Source organism: Mus musculus, chromosome 14, assembly GCF_000001635.26.
Source record: "Mus musculus strain C57BL/6J chromosome 14, GRCm38.p6 C57BL/6J".
NCBI lineage: Eukaryota > Metazoa > Chordata > Mammalia > Rodentia > Muridae > Mus > Mus musculus.
The window spans coordinates 68,033,565-68,058,751 of record NC_000080.6 but is presented as its reverse complement, the minus strand read 5'-3'; the positions used below and the strand labels follow the sequence as shown (position 1 = coordinate 68,058,751).

Below are 25,187 nucleotides of genomic sequence, written 5' to 3'. Positions count from 1 at the left end.
AGCAGAGCATCTTTACCCCTGGAGGCCAGAGCTATACTCCAGACACCGTGGCCAGGTCTGACAGCCTTGAGTCTGTTTCTGGAGCTACTGACTGATAAATGGTTTACATGGGAGCTGGAGATGTTCGGTCAGTAGAGGCCTTGGGTAGTTTGTATGAAGCCCTGAGTTCAATCCCAGAGCCACTATGGCACATGGTGACTCAAGCCCGACATCTCGGCTCTCAGGAGATGGAGGCAAGGAGATGTACAAGTTCAAAGTCATCCTTAGCTACGTTGTGAATTTGAGGCTACCCTGGACTACATGAGAGCCTGTCTCAAATTTGTTTGTTTTGAATGCCCACACAGCAAGCATCCTGTACAGTCTGAGCAAAGGGAGCTGGAGGCTGTCTAGTGCATTCTCGAGTCCGGAGAGATGCTTCTAAGGACTCCGTCTTTGAGACGGAGCAGGGTGGGAGTTTTCAGAATAGGGATGCACCATCTTCAGAGTAACACTAGAACCATGAGGCACCTCTGTGTCACCTGCTTAGATTCCAGTATGCTCTGTGTCTTCTGGTAACGTGCACACCCAATGGATTCCTAGTCCTGTCAGAACCAGCCTTAAAGACTGCTTAGGGTAGACGACTAGGTGCTTTCTCCACTGGGAGCTGCAGCTGCCAGGGTAGACGTAATTAAGCTCCAAGAATTACATTTTTAGTCAATTATTTTTGATGATATGCAGGACCGGGGTCACCATACTGAGATCTCTCTGCATACCATGGAAGTGAGTTAATGCATTCTGAGAGGAAGGGCAAGGACCTCAAAATGACATGTATTATTGAAACCATTTCTTTCCTGGATATAATAGTTAACATATTTCTACAGCAGAAAACATAGAAATATAGCCAGGAAGGGGGGGAGGAAGCATAATTTTAATAATTCTTCACTCAGAAGTGATCACATTATTTTGGCAGGCTGTCTTTGAATACAAGCACATTAAAATCAACAAGGAAGATATGCAAAGCTAAAGACTCTTATCTTTCACCTAGTTGCTTCCAATGGCTTTATAACTTCATAGCAGACGTATTTTAAAGGGGGATTAATGTAAAGTCTGAACTCTGCAAATGCAGACAACACCGGACAGACTTGCATGTCTTCTCCAACAAAAGAGCCTATGGATAATGCACTACTAAACTAATTTAGCCAGGTGTCTCTGTGGAAACCAGTAATAAACCCGGAATACAGCCCTGGCATGCCATGACGGTGGCCCCCCAGAACAGTGATAAATCACCCCTGTCACAGTACATCTGGAAATATCTGTTGAGCCTAAAAATAATGGACCACATTAGCTAATGCAGAATGGTTATTTGGCTAAATTAAGCTTCATCTACTATCAAGAGATTCGTTCCAAAATGGGATTTTTTTAAGTAATAATAATAGTGCCTTATTCATTATTTATAAGGTAATTACAGCTGAGCCCCTGCTGTTTCCATCCATCCATGTGATATCGAAACTGAGGGTTTGGGGAGAAAGAGGAGAGATGGATACTGTATCCCCTCCCCTTCCTTCATGGATAATATGTTTTCTACCCAAGGGTTGCAAGGGTGGTTCTCAGGAAATGGTACAACATGGGATTTTTGCATCACTTACAGAAATGCGTTTTGTATAGTCCATGTTCCAGCACGTGGTCTTTGCCACATTTTTGGACATTCAGTGATATCTCAAGCCTTTCTGTATATGCAGTCTGTGGGACAAATTGTCCATGAAGCAAACAGAAAGTGAGGAAACCACAGAGAACCTAATCATAGAAGCCTGCGTGTTGCAGCTTCAGTGACAGCGGACGGCCTGTCCTGTGTGCAGGATGGAGCTGTCCGCAGCAGAGCTCTCTACATGGAGATGCCACCAATCTTCTTGGGTAGCAAACGCCCTAGTGAAAACCCAGAATACACAAAATATCCTGGGTTGTTTTGGGGGGTCACCTATCTGCAAATGTCTGCTGGCCTGCCTGTGTCCAGCCCTGGGGATTTCGCTCAGCTGACACAGGGCTCACCTCGCGTGCTAGGCTCTGCCTTTGCTTCCCAGCTCAGTGTAAATCCAGGTAGTGGCACACAATTCTAATCCTAGGACAAGGGAGGTGGAGGCAGGAGTGTCAGCAAGTCAAGATCCTCCTCATCTACATAGAACTTCTGGAAATATCGCATGTCTAATATAGGGGGGAAATCTATAAGGAAAATGAGAAAAATGTATATAAAAAACTTTTAATTGAATATTATATGTTTATATTATTTCATTGCATATTATACATTATATAAGATTTTTATCTAAAGTGGGATCATACTCTAATCATTCATCCTGATTTTAATGTAATGTTATATATGTGTGTGTGTGTGTGTGTGTGGTTTATATAATGTGTATGTATATGTCTATATGCAGTGCATATGTATGTGTATATGTATATGATGTTTTCAAGTCATTAAATATCCACAATTCACTTGAGAGGTTATTTAGTATTCTTTTCAAAGTGTGAACTTGTATAACATCTAGTCGACTGAGAAAATAGATTCCAGATTTCTTATTAACACACATAAGGCAAAACACAGACCTAGTGTTCGTCCATGTTGTAGCATTTCCTTAGGCAGTATTCACAGAGCTTATTCCATGCACAGGGACAGTGTTTAAGTTCATATGGTCTCCAGCAGTGTGAAAGCCCCCAAACCCCATCAGTGTTGAGTGCAGTCATATTTAAAGCTCTGTTACATGGTTGGCACTGTTTTAACTGATCATTGTCTGATTATAGTGAGCTACAACATTTATTTTGTCTTTTCACTTTTATTTTTTATTTGATGTATATGAGTGTTTACCTGTATGCATCTATACACACCATATGCGTGCCTTATGCCCTCAGAGTTCAGGAGTGGGCATCAGATCCCCTGCAATTGTAGTTACAGAGCATTGTGAACCATCAGGTGGGTGCCAGGAACCTAACCTAGGTCCTCTGCAAGAACAAGTGCTTCTAACCACGGAACCGTCCCTCCAGCCCCATTATTTTGTCTTTTAATTTCTTAACCATTGTTCTTTTCTTGTAGGCCTTACTCATTGTGCTTGTGTGTGATGTAAGTCTGTATATGCATAACATAAGTGTGCTGTGATCGTACGCGCACTATAACACATGTGGAGGTCAGAGGACAACTTCGTAATTCTTCTCTTTGCGCTTTTGAATAGGTTCAGAATAAAACTAATTATTTTTAACTTTCTGTGTATTTGTATATCTTGGGGGCGGGGGTGTGCATGTAAGTGCAAGTGCCCACGGAGGCCAGAAGAGGGAGTTGGAGTCCCTGGAACTGGAGTTGCAGGTAGCTGCGAGCTGCCATATGTGGGGGCTGGGAACGGCATTCAATGACACACCATGTGCATCTCTTAATACTCTTTCTGGAAACTTCCATGCTTAGTTGCTGTGAGATCCCTATTCTACTTTTGAAACACACACTCACATCAAATGCCCTTTGAATTTAACCGTATTTCCAGTCCAAACCAAATCGAAGCAGCCTTAGTTAGTGGCTGCGTTATGCATTGAGTTTGCATCCTGGGCTTTCTACCCTACCCATAACCTGTGCGTTTTAAAGGAAAGAATTATCGTACAATTTAAGACCTCTATGGGTCACGAATGTATTATTCTAGCCAGCAGGGTGACATTACAAGACCCTCGAGGACTGGGCAAGTAATGGCTGTAGGATCCGCACCAATGAATCACTAACAGTGATGCCTTTATGCTTATTGTTTTAAAAGAAGGAAACTGCAGTAATCCCGGCCCCCTGTTTTTCTTACACCGCGAACCAGCTTCCCCTAGTTCCTTCTAATTCCATAAACTGCGGACCTGAGAGCTCTTCATTATTTTGCTCCTAAAACTCAGACTCACTGAAACAGTGGAAGTACACATCAGGGAATAGGCAAATTGCTGAGGAAAAAAAAAAAAGTCAGCCTCACAATTCAGAACCCTATCCCCGCCCCCGCACCCCCCCCCCCCCCCCGGCCCCCCCCCCCCGTGCTTTCTTCCTGACAGCTCCCTGCCGCTAGCAGCCCTGCCCAGACCCTACATCCAAATCTCTAAGACCCAACTGCATTTATTTTGGCAGTGTCTCTCCCCTTAGCTCACAGCCTGAAGCTGACAGTGGCTTGTCTGTCGCTGGCTTGCTTAGGAAAGAGCTCTTAGATGGATTAAAATGTCAGGCGTTCAGACAGCTTAAATTGAAAGCTAAAGGTGTTTTCCTGACTGTGCAACTCCCTGCTGCATAATCCCTCACACTGCCCTATGCAAGGAAGTATCTGTGAGAAGGAAGACAAAGTAGACGGAGGCTCATAAGCAATACATCTCCAGGTGCACCGAGTGAGCGACGGAGCTGTGTGCTGACCCACAGTGAGAAATGGTCCATTTCTCTTCCACACTAGGGTGTAATGATCCATTCCAGATAGTTATGGAAACCCACACTGGCTGCATTCAGGAGGAGAAACAGGTGCAGTGGTGAGTTCGAGGCCAGCCCAAGCTGTGAGAAATCCCCAGGACCAACAGGACTACACAGAGAAACCTGTCTCAAAAACAAAACAAAACAAACAAACAAACAAAAACAAAAGGAAAGAAAAGAAAAGGAAAAAGAAAGAGAAAACTATGCACACTGATTAAGCCAATTAAAAATTTTAAGTTCTTTTCCTTGATCTCCAAGAGTAGACTTGAGACGCCAAGAAGTCTCTTGGTGTCCTAGCTCAGATATACACTTTTTTAAAGGTAAAAACCATAAAGATACATCAAACTCAGGTGAGAGTTGGAGTAACTTTGAAATATTCCTTCCAGGCAGAGCAGAGCAGTTATTTTGGACATAACTTGCCAATTATTGGTTAATACATGTGGACCACGGTCAAGGTCATGAAATCACCAAGGTAGAGGTGCGCATTGGGTAAAGGGCTGAGAACTGTCTGAGCAGATACAAAATGGAGTCAGAACAGGACAATGTTACTTTAGTCTTTTCACAGGCGGATGCTGTCTCCACACACTGTCTGCTTCCTTTCTTACCTCATTATACCAGTATGTTAACTGGGTCCCATGGCAACACCTTTTTCTTTCTTTCTTTTTTTTTTTTTTCCTATTCTCTTCTTCTTAAAATGCTGCAACTCCCCTTGTCCTTCCAGGCGGTTTTTTTTGTTTGTTTTGTTTTGTTTTGATTTGATTTAATTTTTTTGTTGTTGTTGTTGTTTGTCTTTTTGATACAGGGTTTCTCTGTATAGCCCTGGCTGTCCTGGAACTCACTTTGTAGACCAGGTTGGTCTGGAACTCAGAAATCCGCCTGCCTCTGCCTACCAAGTGCTGGGATTGAAGGCGTGCGCCACCACCGCCCGGCCTTCATGTAGAGATCTTAAATCATGTGGAGATCTTTAATCATCAGTTTATCAATTATCCCAAGCAGAGAAGAGAGGCAGAGGGCAGACAAAAGGGAATCCCCAGCAATATTTTAAGACAGGAAGGTCTGGCAGCTGAGGAGATGCTCAGTAAATTGTTTGCTGTGAGAACATGAGTTTGGATCCCCAGCACCCATATGGAAAGCAGAATGCAGTAGAGCATCTGTAGTCACGATGATGGGGAAATGAGGATAAGAGGAGTTCTGGGATTCGCTAGCCAGCAGTCTAGATAAGTTGGTAAGCCCCGGGTTCAGGAAGAGTCCCTGTTTCAAAAATTAATTAATTAATTAATTAATTAATTAATTAATTAAAAAGGTAGAGAGTGACCAAGAAAGATACTCAACATTAATCTCTAGCCTCAGTGGGTACACACACACACACATACACACACACACACACACACACACACACACACACACACACACACACACACACACACATGAGAAAAGTCCTATGCAGCAGCAAAGACTACACAGAGTATCCAGAGATTTGGATTCTCAAGTTGCAAACACCCTAACTTCTCTGTGCCTCAGTTTCCCCTTGAAGAAAGGAGACTGTTCCCTAAGGGTGGGGTCTCGGGGCTATGGCAGACTAATAGAGAAGTTTGAAGAGCAAGGAAGCTTCCTCTGCTCCTATCTCGCAGCACTGGCTTCTCTCCCTGCCTGGGACACCGAGACCTGTTCTGCTACCTCCACCCCCCTGAGCTACACAGCACTGTAGGATCAGATTTGTATGTAACTCTTGGATCTCCTGTTCCAAGCTGCAGCCGAGAAAGCAAGCCCCCAGCACCACTCCAATCAAAGCTGTCCCAGAAACAGTACTCAGAGATCTTCGACCCCTCTGGCCATTAACGGGTTACAGCCCACGCTCTTCTCCGCCAGAGACATTATCTCATCGGCAGGTCTAGCCAGAGGAAGATGATGTCTCATTAAGAGTCTCTTGAACACTGAAATTCTGCTTTGTCATTGACACCCATTTAGTTTTATAGTTCTGCTCTGTCATTAGGCAACCTTGCCTGTGGGGACACAGGCAAAGAAGAAGCTGTGTTTAACCCAATTCAAGGCCGAAGGCAAGCAAGCATGATGTAACCACGGATTCCCAAGTAGTGAGAGAAAGAAAAAGAGCCAAACTTCTATTCTAAAAGAGAACCCAGGGGTATGAGCTATAGAAGAGAAGCCCGGTGGGTTTCAGGATGGATAAATGAGTGACCCTTTCTCCGCCGGGCCTCGTCTGAAAGTACTGCAAACAAAACTTAGAGGGGTATCCTGCTCTAAGACATATAAACAAGTCTAAAGAATGTGGATATGGATATCATAGAAATTAATAGAATTTTTCTATATATATTTTGGAGGACCCTGGAGAATGGTGGAGAACACAAAAGTATTTGTTTTTACGCCTATGACACTTGTCTGTCTGTCTCTCTTTTTAAGTTCAAGGGTTGGTTGACAGACGACTAAATGGGAGATATGTCTCCAAGACCTTTCTTTTTGAAGAACTTTTTGGGTGCCCTCCTCCCTGAACCCCTGAGAATGTGAAAGGAATTCATCTTTCACTGATGTCCCTCATTTGCCGCTCCGACAGCGCCCCTGCTGGCGGCCTGGAGCAGCGCGGGACTGCGAGAGCCTCCTAGGGCGTGGCCTGCAGTTATTGTTCCCGGAGTAGAGGGTCTTCCTTGTTGAGCAGTACGATGGACAGAGTGTTCAGGGCATCTTAGTTTAGCTTTTTCTGGCATTCAAGTTTTCTTCTTCTCCTGCAGGAGGGCGAGGCGGGGGAGTTGGCGCTGCAGTATTCTTAAGTTCAAAATTGTAACTTTTCTAGAAGTTTGTTTTAATGCGGAAAACAGACTGGTGGAGAGACCCGGAGCCAGAAGCATTGCAGAAACATAAGGGGCGTTCTTTGGACTAGGGGGGCAATGGTACTTATCCTCTTCCCCTAGTGACCAGGAGAAACCGGCTGGAGAAGGGTCGGGCGTTCCTGCTAGGATGCCTAGCAACCCACGTAGACTAGATTTCTGGGCACGGCGAAGGTGACTCGAGAAGCTGCACGAGGGCCGTGGCGTGACCTGTCCCGGGGAGCAAGGGACGATCAAAAGATAGATCAAGGTTAGAGGTCTTCACACTAACAGGAGCTGGGGCTCCTAACGGAGTCTGCGCCCCTCCCGCTCGCTCTGCCACAGGATCTCGCTGACTCATTCCTTCCCCAGCTGCAGCCTCCCGCATCCTGTGAGTGATTAGCAGAGTCTCCTAGGCTTTCCACACCCTAGAGTTCGAGCCTGGGGAGAGGGGGGGAGAGAGGGGCCTGGGGGCTGCAAGGGGACCCCAGTGTAGAATGGTTCACGTTTCTGGAATATGAACATATAATTTTCTTTAAGATTAGCTGGACTAAGGGGAGCTTAGCCTCTCTCTCGGAGGGGCCATGGTGCTGCTGAGAGGAAAGGGACCTGTGGGTGTCTCACTCGATTTCCTGCTTAGGGTATTGTAGCGCTGCAGGAAGCGTCTACCTTGTCCGTTTTGTTGTTTTGCTTTGTTTGTTAGTAACTTCCGTAATTTCTCTATGGAGTCTGTCTCGGTCGACCCAAGTACAATGCGCTTGGCTTTCGGGTTTCTACTGCAGAAACCTGCAGTGCCCTGTACTGAAAAATGCTGCAGTCCCCAGCGTGGGGTTTTACTGATCTGTATGTACTCAGCTCAACACACACACACACACACACACACACACACACACACACACACACACACACACACACACCACTATCGCTTAACCTGATCCTTCTTGAACCTCTTTCCTATTAATGGTTTGGCTTTTAAGCACTTCTGTGAAGTTTCTCCTTAGATGAATCAGTTGGTAATGACCCATGCCTGGGTGGGTGATGAAGTGGTCCACAAAGATCTTGAGTGCCACTTTGTAGACACAAAGGACACCCCTCAGCCAGGCCTAAGGACCACAAAACTTCCCGTTCTGAGACCGATATGGGTGAAGAAAGACTCTTTAGGATTCACAGGGCAGGTGTGTCATCCTTCCAGTTAAGATAGATCCTTTTAAAGCAAAGAGCGGCCATGTAAGGAAGAACTGGGAGCGTCTCTGGAAAGCAGGCGGATGCTTGGGAGACCAAAGAGAAAACCAGCCTGGGGGGTTTCCAGTCCTGTGCTATCCCCTCCCCCTCCCTCAAGCCTCCTCCCACCACACACACACACACACCTCGGAGCTAGTTAGTCAGGTCTCCGCAGCTACTGAGATTTCTACCAGCTTTTGCTGGCCATTGAACAAGGCTGGGGAGTTTAATGACTTGTCCGTGGGACCCACTCGAGCAATAGCCACCCCCTAGTGGTTTAAGCCCCACTACACCCCACACTGCGAGTTTGTTTTTCTGCTTTTCCTATGAAACTTTTGACAACCGACTTCAGCTTCCTCCCCTTAACCCTCACCTCAGGATCCACCTAACAGGTCGGTTCATTTACCTAGAAATAGTAGAGAAGGCGGCTACTCTAGCAGTGGCTGAGGCACCTGCCTTAGCTTTGTTCTTGGGAGATTAGGCGACCTTGTTCCATAATACATGAAGGGTTTATGTGAGAGTAGTATGGCCTGCCCCTGCCAGCCACTGTCAAGTAAAATTAAATCAAGGGCCCCCTAGTGTCTTCGAGGTGTCTGCTTATTGCTGCAATCACACAGCGCAGTGCTGAACATCTGATGGCCTCCCCTAGCATCCCAGATGGTTTAACCCTCACAGCCCCAGCAAAGTAAACATGACTGTGCTCATCTTTACAGAAAAGGTTAAAGTCAGGGTTTGAATTAAGTGCTTGAAAGCCCTTTCTGCTGTCTGAGTAAAGATATGTGGTCCCGGAGGCTAAAGAAGCCAGAATGACCTGGAATTGTTTAGAACCCCGCCTTATGGAATCAGCTGGCTTAGGGTAGGTGTGGTTAGTTAGGTACTGGGATAGCATAAACAAAGCACAAACTGAAATCCAGCCATCCGGAGCAAAACTTGACTCTGCAGCTGACCGTTGGCTGAGGATTAATATTCCCAAATTTTATTGTTATAATATTTTTTTAAATGAGGTATATCAAAAATACATTCTTCACAATGGTTCAGTGTTTACATAGAGAGATGGATCTGGAGAGATAGCTCAGTGGATAAGAAAACTAATTTGTATCTCATATAGAAAGCTAGGTGAGGCCCTGTGAGCCTCTAACCCCAGCACTGTGGATAGCCTAGAAGGAGGATCTGTGAGGCTGGCTGCTGGTCAGCCTAGCTCCAGCTTCAGGGAAAGATCTTATTTAAATAAAGAAGGTAGAGGGTGGTAGAGAAGAACACTAGAGGCCATTCTTCAGCCTCTGAGTAATAGTGTGTTCAGAGAGAGAGAAAGAGAGAGAGAGAGAGACATACACAGACACACACACAGAGGCACACACACACACACACACAGAGGCACACACATACACATACGCACATGCCCACACACATGTTCACAGGCACACAAAGACAGTTAGGGAACATGTTTAATGGATGTTGATTCCTAAGACTGAAGAAAGTCCACTGGAAGTTTGCTTTCTTAAGCCAACACTCACATTTGCTCCTTGGCGTCTGCACCCCTGTGAAGACAGGCTGATTGCAGGCTAAACCTCACACGGCATACTACTTCCTCATCCTCGACATTTTTATCTAATTAGCTTGAACCAAGGGCAGACTTAGAGACATCATAAAATGTGCATGTAGTCGCAAAAATTGTGCGCAAGGGAGGAGCCAACCTCTTTGGTGACGTCATCTTCCTGTCTCCCTGGCTTATGGTGAGAACTGACTGGCTTTATCAATTGATGAGTTTGCACATCTGTCTGCAAGCAAACACCCTTCCTTAGCAGGAAATGTGAACTTGTATCAATACCAATATGGTTCCTGTTGCTGTGAAATGCTCAGAACTGCGAAGTGTGTGTGGGCTTTGCCATCCTAGGGAAGTCATCCTAGGGAAGAAAGACAGAGAGGGGTGGAGCTGAGTCTGAAAGGGCTGTCAATCACTGCCTGCCCTGCTTCTTACTGGCTCCTTTTGTTAATGGGCTGTGACCTGCACTTGTTCCTGGGAGAGAAAATACAAAGTTACCAGCGCATTCCTATGGGAACCTGGCCTCTTTGGAGAGGAGGCGGTGCAAGGAGCTGGGGAGATGAGACATCGAGCCATGGGGATCTGAAAAGCATCATCTGCCAAGAGGAAGATGAGCCTTTAAAAAAAAATAAGAAGGACTCACACTTCTAGTTGTGATGGAATAAAACACACACTAGACCTCCAGCCTTGAAAACTACCAAATCAGATGAACTTATGTACATAAACTGTTTTGCAGGCAGTTGACTAGAGACAACCGTTCAAGAAAAAAACTTTCTGAGGTGAACTCCAAATCACCTAAGGCCCTTCTAATTTCCTAGCCACAGCACATGAAGCTAGAGTCCAGGCAGGGCCTCAAAACTGAGTTCAATACACACAAAATAGTGTTTAACCAAGATGAAATGACTGTATCGTCCGATGTGGGACTTTAGCAAGACGAGGAGCTACCCAGGGTCCATAAGGACACCTCACTAGCCCATGACAGAAGCCTGGGCTGGAGAGAGAAGGGGAGAACATAGGGGCTTTACCGGGTTGCTGCTACAGTGGGAGGCAGAGGCACCATATTGCAGATTGTGATAGTACTGGGGAAGGCCCACGTCCAGAGTATAGTTCTGATCCCCAAAGATCAGGGACACCTCACCCACACTTTACCAATAACCCCTTCCTAGGTCAGTAAACTTTCTCTATAAAGGATATCATAGTGGGGCTGGAGAGCTGGCTCCGTATTTATGAGACTTGCAGAGGACAAAGGTTCGGCCCCCATTACTTATGTAAACATCCTGTAACTCCAATTTGAGATGATCAGCTGCCTAAACTCGAAGGCTGGTTTTTAACTAAGTGATAGAAATCTGCACTCATATTAAAATACTCCCACACAGACATATAATTAAAAATAAAATCGTTTTTAGAAGCATATTATTGCAAATAGTTTTGTCTATGCAGCTTCGCATGGTGCGACTTACATTAATTTGGGTCATTAAAGTACAAAAAAAATCAATAATAGAAAACATCTAAGTGATCTGTCTCTTTGTGTCCCAGTAAGGTTCTTTTTTATTTTTTTATAAAGCATGGGGTACCCAAGATAGGTGTGAGAGTCAACACAAGTTCTAGCAGAGACCCCAGAATAGCTATGAATATATCCTAACACATCTGTAGATGATGATGTCACATCACAATGACAAAAGGTTGGACACCCCTACATTTAGAGGAAGGACCATTGCAGACCTGCAGCAACAACGACAACGTGGAGCCTTGTTCATCAAGGTACAGGGGCTTGAGAAACACCTTGGGCGTCCCCAGACCTTATAAATAGTGCAAAACTAAACTTACACAAGTGCGAGGCCATCAGGCCACGATGCAGGGTCTGCTGAACAAGAATTAACATACGTCGGATGAAAACAAGATTCAGACTGCTGGAATATGTTTTTTATGATGTCCATTGATTGATTTAAAAACCAGCAGGCACTTAAGGAGTCAGGAAAACAAGATCCACGGTTAGGAAAACCACGTCATTATTGCCAAAGCTGAGATGGTCCAAATAGTGTGAAGCAAGTAAGAAAGCATTTTTAAATCAGCTATAAGAAGTGCCCTGGGATAAAGGAAGGAAATGCATTCAAAGTATGGAAGGATGAGCATGCTCTAGTGATGGAGAAACAGGAGAACACGCTCTAAAGACAGAGAAACAGAAAATCGCAGCGGATTTCTTGAATCAAAAAGTACTGCTAGCTGACATGAGGCGCTTCCTGCCTTGATTGACTTATTGGCATGACAAGAGAAACCAAAGCACGGAACTTGGGGACAAAGAACTCATTCAATTTAATCTAAAGATACAAAAGGGAAAGAAAAAACAAAAAAACAACCTAACACACATTTAAGAAACTGTGGCGCCAACAGTAAAACAAAGTCATGACAGAGCTCCAGAGAGCAGAGGAAGGTAAGTTGTGCAGGAAGACATTGAAGAGAGTAACACTTTTCAAAGTAATGAAAACTATTACAAAGCCAAGAAACATGGCAGACTTTAAGTAGTTCGGAATCTAGTGGGGGAAAAGGGGGCAAGTCGCCCCCCTGAGGCCCATTCTTGGGTAGGGTCCAAGGACTTGACTTCTCCCACCCCAGTAAACACCATGTCCCTTATGCAAGAATAGAGCTTGAATCCGATAGGGCCTCCTAAAAAGAAGGGAAAGAAGCCACATCCAGACCAGCTCTGTGGTGAGAGTGGCTACAGAGCCTTCAACTGAGAGTCTCTGGGGCGAACCTGTGATCATTTAACACCAGCTATTTGAGTCAGGCATGAGCCCTAGAGATGTCACTGCTCTCAGCAGCATCAAACACTGTTTTCTGAAATGTCCTCTTCCGAAGGTTTCCTTGGAGAGAGTTGGGCTCCATTCTACTGACAAATCTCCTGAGCACAGGCACTTACTAACTCTGGAGGTCTCTGTTCCAACATAGGAAAACACACATATGAGATGTTGCTTTCTTTTCCTTCTTGGGTGAGGTCTTGCTCTGTACATCTCAGGGTGGCTTCAAACTTGTGGTCCTCTGATCTCCCAAGGCCCATAAGTTACTGCACCCTATTGGAGAGAAGCTTCCAAATTTTAGGAGAAAATGTTGCATTCATTAAAACTACATGTCAGTTAAGAAATGAGTGTGTGTGTGTGTGTGTGTGTGTGTGTGTGTGTGTGTGTGTGTGTGTATGTGTATGTGTGGTTGTGTGTGTGTGATGAGTGTGTATATGTTTGTGTGTGATATGTATGTGGTGAATGTGTATATTTGTGTGTGTATGGTGACTGTGTGTATTTGTGTGTGTGTGTGTGTGTGTGTGTGTGTGTGTGGTGAGTGTGTATATGTTTGTGTGTGTTATGTATATGGTGAATGTGTATATTTGTGTGTGTATGGTGACTGTGTGTATTTGTGTGTGTGTGGTGTGTGTGTGTGTGTGTGTGTGTGTGTGTGTGTGTGTGTGTGTGGTGAGTGTGTAAGTCATGTCAGAATCTCTTTTCTGTTACTGGAAGCAGCATGTGTTACTGCACCTACATTCAGCTTTCAAGATTTTCTGTCCTCTGAAACCTTAAAGCCTTTCTCTTTATATTTGGATCAAAACAGAGAAAAACTGATATATACATTTCTTAACCAAACTTAATGTATTCTTTTGAGCTCATAACTCATAGATGGAAGAGTGACTTTGATGGAGACTAGGAGGCAGGCGTAATCAGCTTGGTTCCAATCTTCCAGTTGTGCTCCGGAGTGAATCATGATTCCACATGACTCATCACTTCAGAGAGAAAGCCTGAATGGTGTGATTCGAGGAACGCTGACTCACTGAGAATCTGACAGAAGAGCTCTGCTCCAGTCTACAGCCAACAACACCCAGTGTGTGTGGGCGTGGCACAGGTACAAAATTTTCTTGACTCAAACTAAATTCCATAGGTCTGCTTTAATCTGTGGGAGAAGGACTCTGATTCTCTCTCTCTCTCTCTCTCTCTCTCTCTCTCTCTCTCTCTCTCTCTCTCTCTCTCTCTCTCTCTCTCTCTCTCTCTCTCTCTTCTTTGCAGACAGGAAATGGAGAGCTCCCTAACTCTGCACAACTCTGTTACAAAGAGAAAACAGCAACCAGAGCCTCTTGGTGGAGGTGCAGGGACTGTGCAGAGAGATCCCAAATGCTTTAGGAGTTTAATCTTCAAAGCCGATGCAAACCCAAGAACACTGCTCTCCTGTGGCTGCCTTTGTCTCTAGCTACTATTTATTGCTAGGACAACAAAAATAAACTGACTGTAAGCCAAGGCAGCACAGGCTGTCCCTACCACTTGCAAGTTTCTTTCTGCTTTTCTTTTCTTTTTAAAATGAGACAATTAGAACACAGAAAGCACTGGGTACAAAAATGGAAGCCCAGGGCTGCAGAACAGGCACCACACCATTTAAAGCCATCAGAATGCTTGATGCTTACGTGGCTAGCAAAATGATAAAGATACCATCCTGGCATAATTGGTAAATTCTCACTTAGGAAGGGGACATTCATTATTCTCAATGGCTGATGTATGGGTCTGTTTTATTAAAGTTTGTCACTTAGGAGGAAATGATATCAGTGTAAAAGATGGACAGCCTCCCTGAATGGGATGCTGTGTTGGCTAAACTTGAACCAAGCTGTGAAGCATCAAAGCATTGAATTTCTTCTTCCTTCCAACCCTCCGCCCACTGTGAAAGCTCACAGATTCCACTCTTTGCAGCAGCTTACTCCCAACTCTCCTCCACCTTACCGTCTAGGTCAGTCACACTCCATCATCAAATCCCTCTCCTTCAAAATGAAACCTGAAGTCTAGAGAGGGGGTAGAAAGAACATTGTTCCAATCTTCAAAAGGCAGGCTGACATCATTTTCGATTGTTCCAATCTTCAAAAGGCAGGCTGACATCATTTTCGAGCCTTCCGTTCCTCAAAAGAAAAAAAAAAAAACTGGAAGAGGATTAAGTTTCATGGCTCATGAAGATTTTGAAGCAGAGCCAATCAATGGAGGAATTCAGTTAACTAACTATGGAAAGAAAACTTTTAGAGTCCCCTGTAGTCATATGACCCAACTGGTTGACTAAGATGGTGGCTAAAGCCAGCGCCCCAGGACAAAGCAATCCTCCATGATTTCCTGACTTCAGAAGGGACCTTGAGGGATGAGGGAGAACATTTCTGTGCTTCTCCAACATTTATATTCTTCTCAGTAGCTAAGAACCATGCTGACCTCCAGGCAGTTCCTGGGGACAAGAAGTCTTATCCCCACAACAAAAGTGCATGTGCCGAATGAGAAGAAGCCATACATCAGGTGTTTTCATATCAGGATTGTATTGTACAACCCTCCATAGGGTGCAGATGAGCAGTGCATCCTAACAACTAGCTGTGCATCCTTCAGGATGCTTTTCCTGCATTGTAAAGTCCCGTGTTTATAAAATAGGAAGGTTTGTAGTAGTGCCTCCTCGAGGGTGTCTGAGTCTATCACACACAATTGGCTTTGCAAACTGAAGGAGAGTTTAATGAATTGACCAAAGGGTGTTTTGTTGTGCCGTGTTTTTCCCTTGGCTCCTATGAGAGGTGCAAAATAGCCATTCACTTTTTTATTTTTATATTTTCACTTTTTTGTTTGTATCTGTGTTTGTACATGGGATTGGAACACGTGTGTGCCACAGCCCATACGTGGAGGTCAGAGGGCAACGTTCAGAGGTTGGTTTTATCTGTCCACTGTGGGACCCAAGGATCAAACTCCTATTGTCGTGTTAGTGTGGCATGGTAGTTACCCACTGAGCCATTTGATGAGCCCTTCATAATTTTATTTTTATTTTCATCAAATTAGAGACTGAATAGTGAAAAGTTTTTAAAAGTTAGCTTCTGAGAGATGTAAGTAAATAAATAGCTTACAGTTTTAGCTGTCTGTGCTTTCTCTCCCCAGCTCTCTCCTTCAGTTGGAAGGGCTGGGGTGGGCATCAGGAGGTAGGTTCCCTTTAAGCTCTGGAGAAGAAATGGATGGAATAACTACCCCTTAATGCAATGTGGTATTATTCATTCCCAGAATTCCTGCTTCCTGCAGTATGGTAGCTAATAGGGCCACAGTCATTTGCTGTCATAAACCTGCCCACTTTTCTGAATGACTCAGAAAAGCTTAACTTCTCCTTTTCATCTATCTTTGCTGCCAAGTGGCTGACCTGCATGCCAGCTGAACTCAAAAGACATAGCTGTGTGTGTGTGTGTGTGTGTGTGTGTGTGTGTGTGTGTGTGTCCATTTTCCTCCTCCAGGCAGCTGCTGAGATTTACAGCTTGCCTGCCCTCTGCTTTTCTTCTAAACCCTAATAAAGTTGTCCTCCCAGCTTCCACTTGAGTCCGTACTTAAATTATTTTATTAATGAGACTAAGAACCCCAAGGGAAGACCCCAATTTCACCAGTATCACCTAGAAACAAGCTATAAGCCAATTGGACCCTTATCAGGTGACATTACTAATCCGAACTTGAGCAGACACTAATGGGTTACTCGTAGGCCCTTTTTATTCAAACCACACAACAAGCAGAAAAGCAGACCATAAAATTCTTCCGCTGTGCCTCTGAGCAATGACTGTGCATTTTTATCCATGTTTATTTTATGGTGGCAAAGGAGGCCCTTCAATCATCCCTGCTCGCTTTTAAAAAGAGCGTAATATGCATTACCCAGAATTTCAGTGAAAATTTACAATGGAAAGCCCACTCTTGTTTCTGGGAAGGACATTAGGCAGCCTCTAATCTGAGAAAGAGATGAATTAGAGGCAGAGTCCCCCTGTGGTGATGACTAGCCCCTTACTCATAGAATAAGGAGGAATGCATGGGGAGAGAAAGAAGGCTTTAGTGCCATCAGCTTTGCAAGTTGACCGAAGAATATGAAAAACAGGCCAAAGGGCTTTTGTCATTGCTTCGTTTTCTTTTTAGTTCTTGGATTCTCTGTGAGAGATGCATCATAGCTATTCACATGTTTGCTTTTAACTGTTTTGTTTGTAGTGTGTGTGTGTGTGTGTGTGTGTGTGTGTGTCTGTCTGTCTGTCTGTCTGTGTGTCTGTGTACACACTAGGGCATGTGTTTGGAGGTCACAGGACAGCATTCAGAAGTCAGTTCTCTCCCTCCGCTGCAGGATCCAAGGATGAAACTCAGGCTTGCATGACAAGTGCTTTTACCCACTGAGCCTTCTCTTCCGTTCTCATAATTTATTTTTTCTTTTCATTGAACCTAAAGACTAGGTAGTAAAGAACGATAAAAGCTTGCTCTTCTGAAACAAACTAGATTAATAAATAAATACCTTGGAGCCTTGGGGTTTTTTCCCCGGGTTTCTCTCTTTCCCTTCTTCAGTCGGGAGGGGTAGGCAGCCATGATAGATACAGATGAAGTCAGATAGAGGAATAGCCACAGCAAGAAAACATTGTGTGTCCCTTAAAGCAGACACACTGAGTTCTAGTCTCTGCTACCTGATTTCATGCTCCCCTCGCTGGTCTCCTCGAACCATTTTTGTGTGAAGAGATTGATTGAAATTTTCCACATGTGACTGTATCACATTCTCTCCCGTGTATGCTACTATGGGCTTCTCCTTCCAACCCCTCCACACCCCTAAACCCCTTCCTGATTGGATTTCTCCAAAGAGGAATCTGAGGGTTTTTGACAGCAGACACGAGGGAGTCTGTGGACTGCAGGGTTCTCCAGCAGCTGAGTCCTGCCCATCCAGCAGGCATTGATTCAGGGATTCCTCCCTCCAGCCCAGAGTGACTCAGGCTTTTCTGTCCTCCCAGCTCTGAGGCAACCCGGGAGCTGCTGCCGCTGTGCCCAGAAGCAATAAGCAGCTGCCTGTAGCAGGTTGTCAGGTGGGCTTCACCAAGCTAGCAATGAGCTTGTCTGTGCAGACCACCCCCCTGATTATGTAAATGAACCTCCCTTGTTAGGGTGATTTATAAGGACCTTAATTAACCGGACAGCCATCTGCCCCTCTCTCTACTTTCAATGGTTTATGTGAGGATATTACAATAGCTACAGATGAAGAGATGAGCCGGACTGGTTGTGCGTAAGGTGCGGTGCTTTTGTGCCCTCTCTGAGCACGGGGATATTTTAAGGGCACAGTGTCAAAGCTGGCAGAAAAATTATATTCCATGTCTCAGCTCAATTTGCTGGTGAGAAAACAGAGACCTGGAGAGAGAGCCAAGTTACTCCAGTCTCTGCTCCTGGCAGGCTCCCAACAGAACCCAGATAGACAGCAACCTGGCCTGAATCTTCGTTGCCCTCTTCTCCACTCCTTTTCTTTCCTCTTTCCTCTTTTTCCTCTTTCCTTTTTCCTCTTCCTCTCTTTCCTCTTTCCTCTCTTTCCTCTTTCCTCTTTCTTTCCTCTTTCCTCTCCCCTTCCTTTCCCCTCCCTTAGTCTTTTTCCTATTCTGTTTTCCTTTTCCCTCCCTCCCTCCCTCCCTCCCTCCCTCCCTCCCTCCCTCTCCTCTTTACCCCTCATCTCCCTCCTTCTGTTCATATTCATATGGAATGATTTGATATCCACCCCACAAACATTACACACTGCTCAGTCAGGTTAGCTAGTGTCTACCAACTCACGCGTTTAATTCTCTATGAAGAAGACATCCGCAACCCTCTCTTTGAACCCCAAGCTCCACAATGCCATTTGCGATGGTATCACAAAGCCCACTGCGGACATTTACCCTGTGGCTCAGGAGCACAGCTTGCTAGAGCTGTCAGGATGCAATGCAAACTTCTACTGTTAAGGCTTTAATTTGAAATGTCTACCAATAGACTCTTTTTTTTTTTAAATTTTTTTTGTGGTTAAGGCGTATTTGTTTTGTTTTGATCATGTTTGGTTTGGATTGAGTTGTTTGTTTGCTGGTTGTGATACTCACCTCTCCTCTCCGTCTGTTTTTTCTGCTTCTGGCTGCAATCATGTGAACAAGCCACTGCCCTGTGCTGCTGCTGCTGCTGCTGCAGCCGCCGCCGCCGCCGCCACAGGAGCTGCTCTGCCAGCCTTCCTCCCTTCGAAACGAACTGAAGTCCCCTCGCAATGTAATTTCTGTCAGGGATTTAGATCACAGCATCACAAACATAACAGACATGTTGTTTTCTCTTTCCCGTTAATAATATTAGTTTGTTAGGATTACCGTGCATGTGTTTGTGCACCCCAGAATGTGTGCAGAGGTCAGAGGATCACTTTGTGTCATGGGTTCCTCTCTCTTTCTCTAAAAGCCCCCTCCCTACCATGTGGCTGCTTATCTGCCAAATGGTCGACCTCCTTGCTAGCTTAAATGGCAAGGCTGTTTTGTCCTTTTCCAGCTTCTCTGCTCTGGGAGGTTTTCTTTTAAACGCTGATAAAATTCTCCTAATGTTTCTATTTGAGCTCCCTCTTAAGTTATTTCTTAATGAAATTAAGAACCACAAAAGGGACCCTAAATCCCTTGGCATAAGTTTATTATAGATTGGTAGTTGGGAATATAAGGAGGATAAAGATATAGATTGATAGTTGGGAATATAAGGAGGATAAAGCTGTGCCATTTGAGATACGTACAAAGGTCGGCCATGTGGTAGACTGTTAGTCCCAAAGATTGCAGGAGAAAGACCAATGATGTGATGAGGTGGGGGTTACTACTCTGACAGGGAGGTGAAGCAAACACCTCTAAACAAGAATTCTTCTCAGCTGGTTCAGGCAGATAATAACTGCCACCAACTTAGCCCTTACCCCCCTGCCAAGTACTGTGCTGAGACTTTAACACAGTGTCTTGGAAACAGACAAAACACACCTAGATTTGTAGGCATAGGCACCACTTTATATTTAAGGCAAGCAGCTAGTGTGGTTAAATAATTCATGTGGTTAATAAATACTTAAAGAACCGGGCTGGGTGCTAATTCTTGGCATTATAATAAAGCAAGCTAATCATTTATCAGGACTTTCCCTAAAGTCCCTTCTTGTCCTTTCTCTTTTGAGTTTTTGTGCCAAATGAGATTAAAACAGCACACCCCTGATTAAAAACTGAAGAATCCGCAACTGTATTGATGAATTCTATCGGCTCTTCTACCCAGGGGACTGACCCTGCTGGACCTTTCTTCCTTTCTCTTTCCCAGTGTATGTAGCAGTCTGCAGTTCTGTTTCAATGCAAATCAGCATTGCAGAGGGTAAGCCACATTCATCCTTGTTCTTTTTCTCAAGCTCTGAGTTCACAATTCACTAGCAAGGAAAGGATTGGAAAGACATGTGCTCACTGGAAACAGGAGATCCGAGGAGCAGAATCTAGTGTGGAAGGCAGACGGTCAAGGAAAAATTGCAAGTGCTCTTAGTTTATTCTGCTTTCTCTTTGCTGGATGAAACAGAGACAGACTGCTTCAAGACTATATGATAAGGACACGCTGTAACATCCCCAGGAAGCAACAGGAACACATACATATGTAGCCAACAGCACTACAGTGTTGCAGATAAAAGGAAGAGATTCTTGTTAAGGCTCTGAGTCAGGGAGACAAGGATAGTTTATAACTGAAGAACAACTGGATGATACAAGGAAAACTATCAGAAGAGTCAATAGACACCGCATGCCAGGCCTTGTGGAATACAAACGGTTTGGAATGGTGTAGCAAGGGCCAGGGAAGGAATAAACATGTTATAAGCAGAAAATGGACATTATTAAAGTCCCCTCAGTTAGCCTCTGTCTACACAGGCCTGGTTGATGCTTACATCAGACTAGAGTTTTAAATTTTATCCATCAATGTGCATGTGTGAGACAGGGAGAGAGAGAGAGAGAGAAAGAGAGAGAGAGGGAGGGAGGGAGGGAGGGAGAGAGGGAGAGGGAGAGGGAGGGAGAGAGAGAGAGAGAGGGAGAGGGAGAGGGAGAGAGAGAGAGAGAGAGAGAGAGAGAGGGAGAGAGAGAGAGAGGTGCACATTGCACATGGAAGTCAGAGGGCAACTTCATCTGAGTCAGCTCTCTCTCCTGCCTTTTCACAGGCTCCAAGGACTGAGCCCAAGTTATCAGGTTTGCATGGCAATCATTTTATGCACAGGACCATCTCATTGGCGCTAGAATTCACAGACAGTCAAATGCTCAGTGCAACCAAACAGTAGTTCTTCTTGTATGTGTAGCATCCATTCTCAGCAGAGTCACAAGCAAGCCAAGTGCCCAGGAGCTGGTTTTAGCTTCATAATTGACTGGTATCCAAAGGGCATCAAGTGTAGCCTGGAACCTGCATGCAGTCCTTTGCATTGGACAGATTGTTCTTCATGTAGCTGCCTCATTTACTCTTGCCATTCCCTGTTAAATTTTAACTGTGTAGTGCTTACTAGATGTCAAGGCAGATTATGTTTCTTGGTCTGTCATTTAGCTGGCTGCCATTGAAATAGTGTACTCTTATCCATCAGCGTCGTGGCACATCAATACGGCCACGTCTGAGACCATTTTTCCACTAAATGTGTCTTCCTCTGGGCAACTGCATTTATACATTTTTAAGCGTCTTTTCCTCCTTTTTCCCTCAGATGGAATTGTTGTGGATAGCCCTGGGGTTGCTTGTATCTTGATGCTAATTTCGCTCTCCTGGGAGGGGTTGGGAACAAGAAATGAGTCAGCACTCAGGTGACTTCTTGTGGACTATCCCCTAATGAATAAAGGAGCCAATCACTGGGTAAGTAGGCGGGACCTCCGGGTTGGAGAGGGGACGAGAAGAAGGGAGAGAGAGCCTTGTGGATAGGCATAGTGTAAGTATAAGCTGTAGCTGCTAGTGTCTCACAGTTTCTATGGCAGATCTACCAGGATTCGCCACCGGAGAATTTAGATTTAATGTGGCTTACAAAATTAGGATTCTAGTGTTGCACCCAGAGATTGAGTTACCACTGATTGTGAACCAAGTTTGTATGGTGTTTTTCTTCACGTGGCGGCTCACTTGGGTTCTAGAGAGAAAGGTACAGAGTCAAAGCATGGGTTTGCTAGATGTGCACCACAAAGGCCATGGGGGATTTGAAGCATAGGGCTGGCGTGGTAATGACCCGCCAGTGGGAACTTAGTGGGCTGGGTGGAGAGATTTTGTAGTTCTGAGTCAGAGAAGACTCAACGAGATAAGAACAGGTCGGCCATTGCTGCCAGTGCATAGCCAGTCAGCCCACTGGGGCAGAGAGTTGCCAGCAGTAGCGCAGGAAGCCTGATGGTTCTTTTAATAATTCCTGCCACATGGAATGCCTGAAATCCCAGCACCTGGGAGGTAGAGACAGCAGGGATGTGAGTTCAAATCCAGCTTGAAATACCTAGTGAGATTCTATCTCAAAAGTGTGGGCAGTTTACAGTTCCTTTAAAGGTGGGTAAAATCCTTAGTTAATCATATAGAATTTTTTGAACAGTTATCTAAAAATTTCACATGTGGGATTTTTTTTGGTGTGTTTGTTTGTTTGTTTTGGTTTTTTCAAGACAGGGTTTCTCTGTATAGCCCTGGCTGTCCTGGAACTCACTTTGTAAACCAGGCTGGCCACAAACTCAGAAATCCTCCTGCCTCTGCCTCACAAGTGCTGGAATTAAAGGCGTGCACCACCACTGACCGGCTTTTTTTTTTTGTTAAGATTGTTTTGTTTTTTTGGTTTTTTTTTAATGTATATGAGTACACTATCGCTGTCTTCAGACACACCAGAAGAGGAAACGGAACCCATTACAGATGGTTGTGAGTCACCATGTGGTTCCTGGGAATTAAACTCAGAACCTCTGGAAGAACAGTCAGTGCTCTTAACCACTGAACTATCTCTCCAGCCCACAAATGGAGCTCTACATCTTGTTCCAAAGGCAAACAGGAGAAGACTAGCTTCCTGCCAGGTAGGAGGAGGATCTCAAATCCCTCCCTCACTGTGACACACTACCTCCAACAAAGGCTATACCTCCTCATAGTACCACTCCCTGGGCTAAGCAGATTCAAACCACCACAGAAGGAGACTGCTTTCCAATGAGAGAGATACTGTGTAAGGAAAGATGGAGATATGGTAACTTCATAAACAAGAAGGATTTAAATGGTAAGCAGACCTGGGACCAGATAACAGAGGGCCTCCTATATCAAGACATGACTCAGTACACAGCAAGCCAGAGCTGTCCAGGCAATGTTAGCAGCAGAAGAAAACTGAGAACTCATTGTCAGATTCCTAAAATGAGAAACCTACAATGCAAGCGGAGTGCTCAATACATTTTCTAATCTACTGGGAACATCAATGCATCTGCCCCTGTACTCATTACTTTCATGATGCTGTGACTGAAGTACACTAGGCAAGACAAAGGGTTTGTTGTGGCTTTCAGTTTCAGAGAGATGTCACACCTTGGAAGGGATGCTGGTGATGCAACTCTGCATGTGGTTGCCTGTACCCTGCAGCAGATACTCTCTGCTAGCCTGCAAGGAAGCAGGCCAAACTGGGGGTAAGTAGGACCTCAAAGGGTTCATCCTTAATGGCCCACTTTTCCCAGGCAGCCCCCTCCTAGTTCTATGCACCGGGGATCAAGTATTCAAAATGTCTACCTGCAGTAGACAATGACAATTCAAACCATAACAGCCTCCACAAAGCTGCTGAGAATTTCCCAACTCTTCCAACCTGTTTCCTGTTGTTTGGATATTGTTATTATACAATTGAGCAGAAAGATTCTTTTTTTAGTTCCAAAGAATGAACCTACTACCTCCTGCATGCTAGCCACTTCATACTACAGAAGTGAGCTACAGATCAATTCTTCTTTTCCACCTTTAATTTTGAGATAGGGTTCCCCTAGGTTGCCCAAATCGGTCTTGAACTTATTCTGAATCCTAGACAGGCCTAGAACTTACAGTCCCCTGCCTCTACCTCCTGAGTAGTTGGAAATAAAAGCTTATACTACTTTTAAAACACTTTAAATAAACTCAGATCTTGAAAAGTGTTGAATATAGCTGTTACAAGTATCTGTCATTTGAGTTGGTCCAAAAACATTTAAACACTTTTGTCAATTCAAATTAGCTGCAACAAAGAAATATTCTATTTTCGTGTGCTCCAGTGGTTCATAGACTCCTGATGAGTCAGGATGCTACTGTGAACTGCAACAATTACTAGATGGTTGATCGGTTTGAGAGAAACCACCTACAAGCACCCGTCTCTTCCCTGAGGATATCAGTCATCCTACAAGGCTCTGCTCTTCTCCCACGTGCTACAGCTTACTCATCGTTCCTTCCTGTTGAGTCATTCTCTCTGATCCTCTGCAGTGCAAACTGCAGAAGGCTTTGTTGCACCCACCAGAAATTCTTTGTTTTATTTAAGAGCAATGTACATGCAGTGGAAACTATAAACTTTACAGAGCTTAGGTGTATAACTTGAAACTTTACTTTTTCATTAAAATTAAAAAGAACTTGTGTGTGATGTATGAGCGTAGTATAGATGCACGTGAGTGTGCAGATGAATATGTGCATGCTCACAAACATGGGGGCCAGAGAGGGACATTGGATATCTCATTCTGCTTTAGCTTGGTTTCTGTTGCTGTGACAAAATACAGACGAAAGCCAACTAGGGGAAGAAAGGGTTTATTTGAATTACCAGTTAGAGTCCAGGATGGAGAGAAGCCAAGGCCAGAGCAGGAGCTTTTTTATACAGCCTAGGCTCACCTGCCTAGGGGATGGCACCACCGGGCCTTCTTCTATTAACTAGCAGTTAAGAAAATTCCTCACAAAACAAACACAGACGCACACCACTCTGATCTTCAGTTGACGTTCCTTCTTCCTAAGCAACTCTAGGTTTGTGTTAAATGAACAGCTGAAGCTAACTGTGACATGCTCTGTCACTTACAACCATTGAGTGGTTAGTATTCACGAGGTCCTAGGTTCACTCTCTCAAATTAAAAAAATGAATTATCTTTCTGCTTGATTGTATAATACTAATAATACCTATACCATAGGAAACAGGTTGGAAGAGTTGGGAATTTCTCAACAGCTTGGGGGAGGTTGTTATGGTTTGAATTGTCAATGTCCACAACAGGCAGACATTTTGACTACTTGACTCCCAGTTTATAGAGCTATGAAGGCTATAGGAGGGGGTGGGCTGCCAGGAAAAAGGGGGTCATCTGAATCTCCAGTCTGGCCTGTAGCCAGCAAGAACCAGCCATCCTCCTGTCTCTAGCCCCAAAGCTGTAGGATTACAGCTTTTAAAGCTGACTTTAGCTACCTTCATTTATTTAGCA

General features: G+C 44.6%; 3 long non-coding RNA genes across 7 annotated transcripts in view; 2 read left to right on the top strand and 1 right to left on the bottom strand.

Moving 5' to 3' along the window:
* The window catches only part of Gm31107, a 38,484-nt gene extending 22,123 nt beyond the window's left edge, over positions 1–16,361 (top strand). The window contains exons 1-3 of one of the 4 annotated variants that reach the window (XR_874753.2): positions 7,093–7,525; positions 13,748–13,906; positions 14,068–16,361. This is a non-coding gene — a long non-coding RNA (predicted gene, 31107). Of the gene's footprint in view, positions 1–7,092; positions 7,646–12,374; positions 12,450–13,747; positions 13,907–14,067 lie in introns of those variants that run through there. The other 3 variants (XR_874752.2, XR_874754.2, XR_383533.4) reach the window with 3 other exon arrangements.
* Positions 12,307–19,800, bottom strand: Gm52127. 2 transcript variants are annotated; one of them, XR_003951163.1, is made up of 3 exons: positions 18,897–19,800; positions 14,770–14,942; positions 12,307–13,086 (listed from the first exon to the last, which is right to left on the bottom strand). It is a non-coding gene; the product is annotated as a predicted gene, 52127 (long non-coding RNA). The 2 variants fall into 2 exon arrangements; XR_003951164.1 differs by lacking the exon at positions 18,897–19,800 and adding an exon at positions 15,912–15,988.
* A 2,992-nt stretch (positions 19,801–22,792) lies between these two features.
* Gm41189 lies at positions 22,793–24,373 on the top strand. Its single transcript, XR_874751.1, has 2 exons — positions 22,793–23,411; positions 24,015–24,373. It is a non-coding gene; the product is annotated as a predicted gene, 41189 (long non-coding RNA).
* Positions 24,374–25,187: the final 814 nt, after the last annotated feature.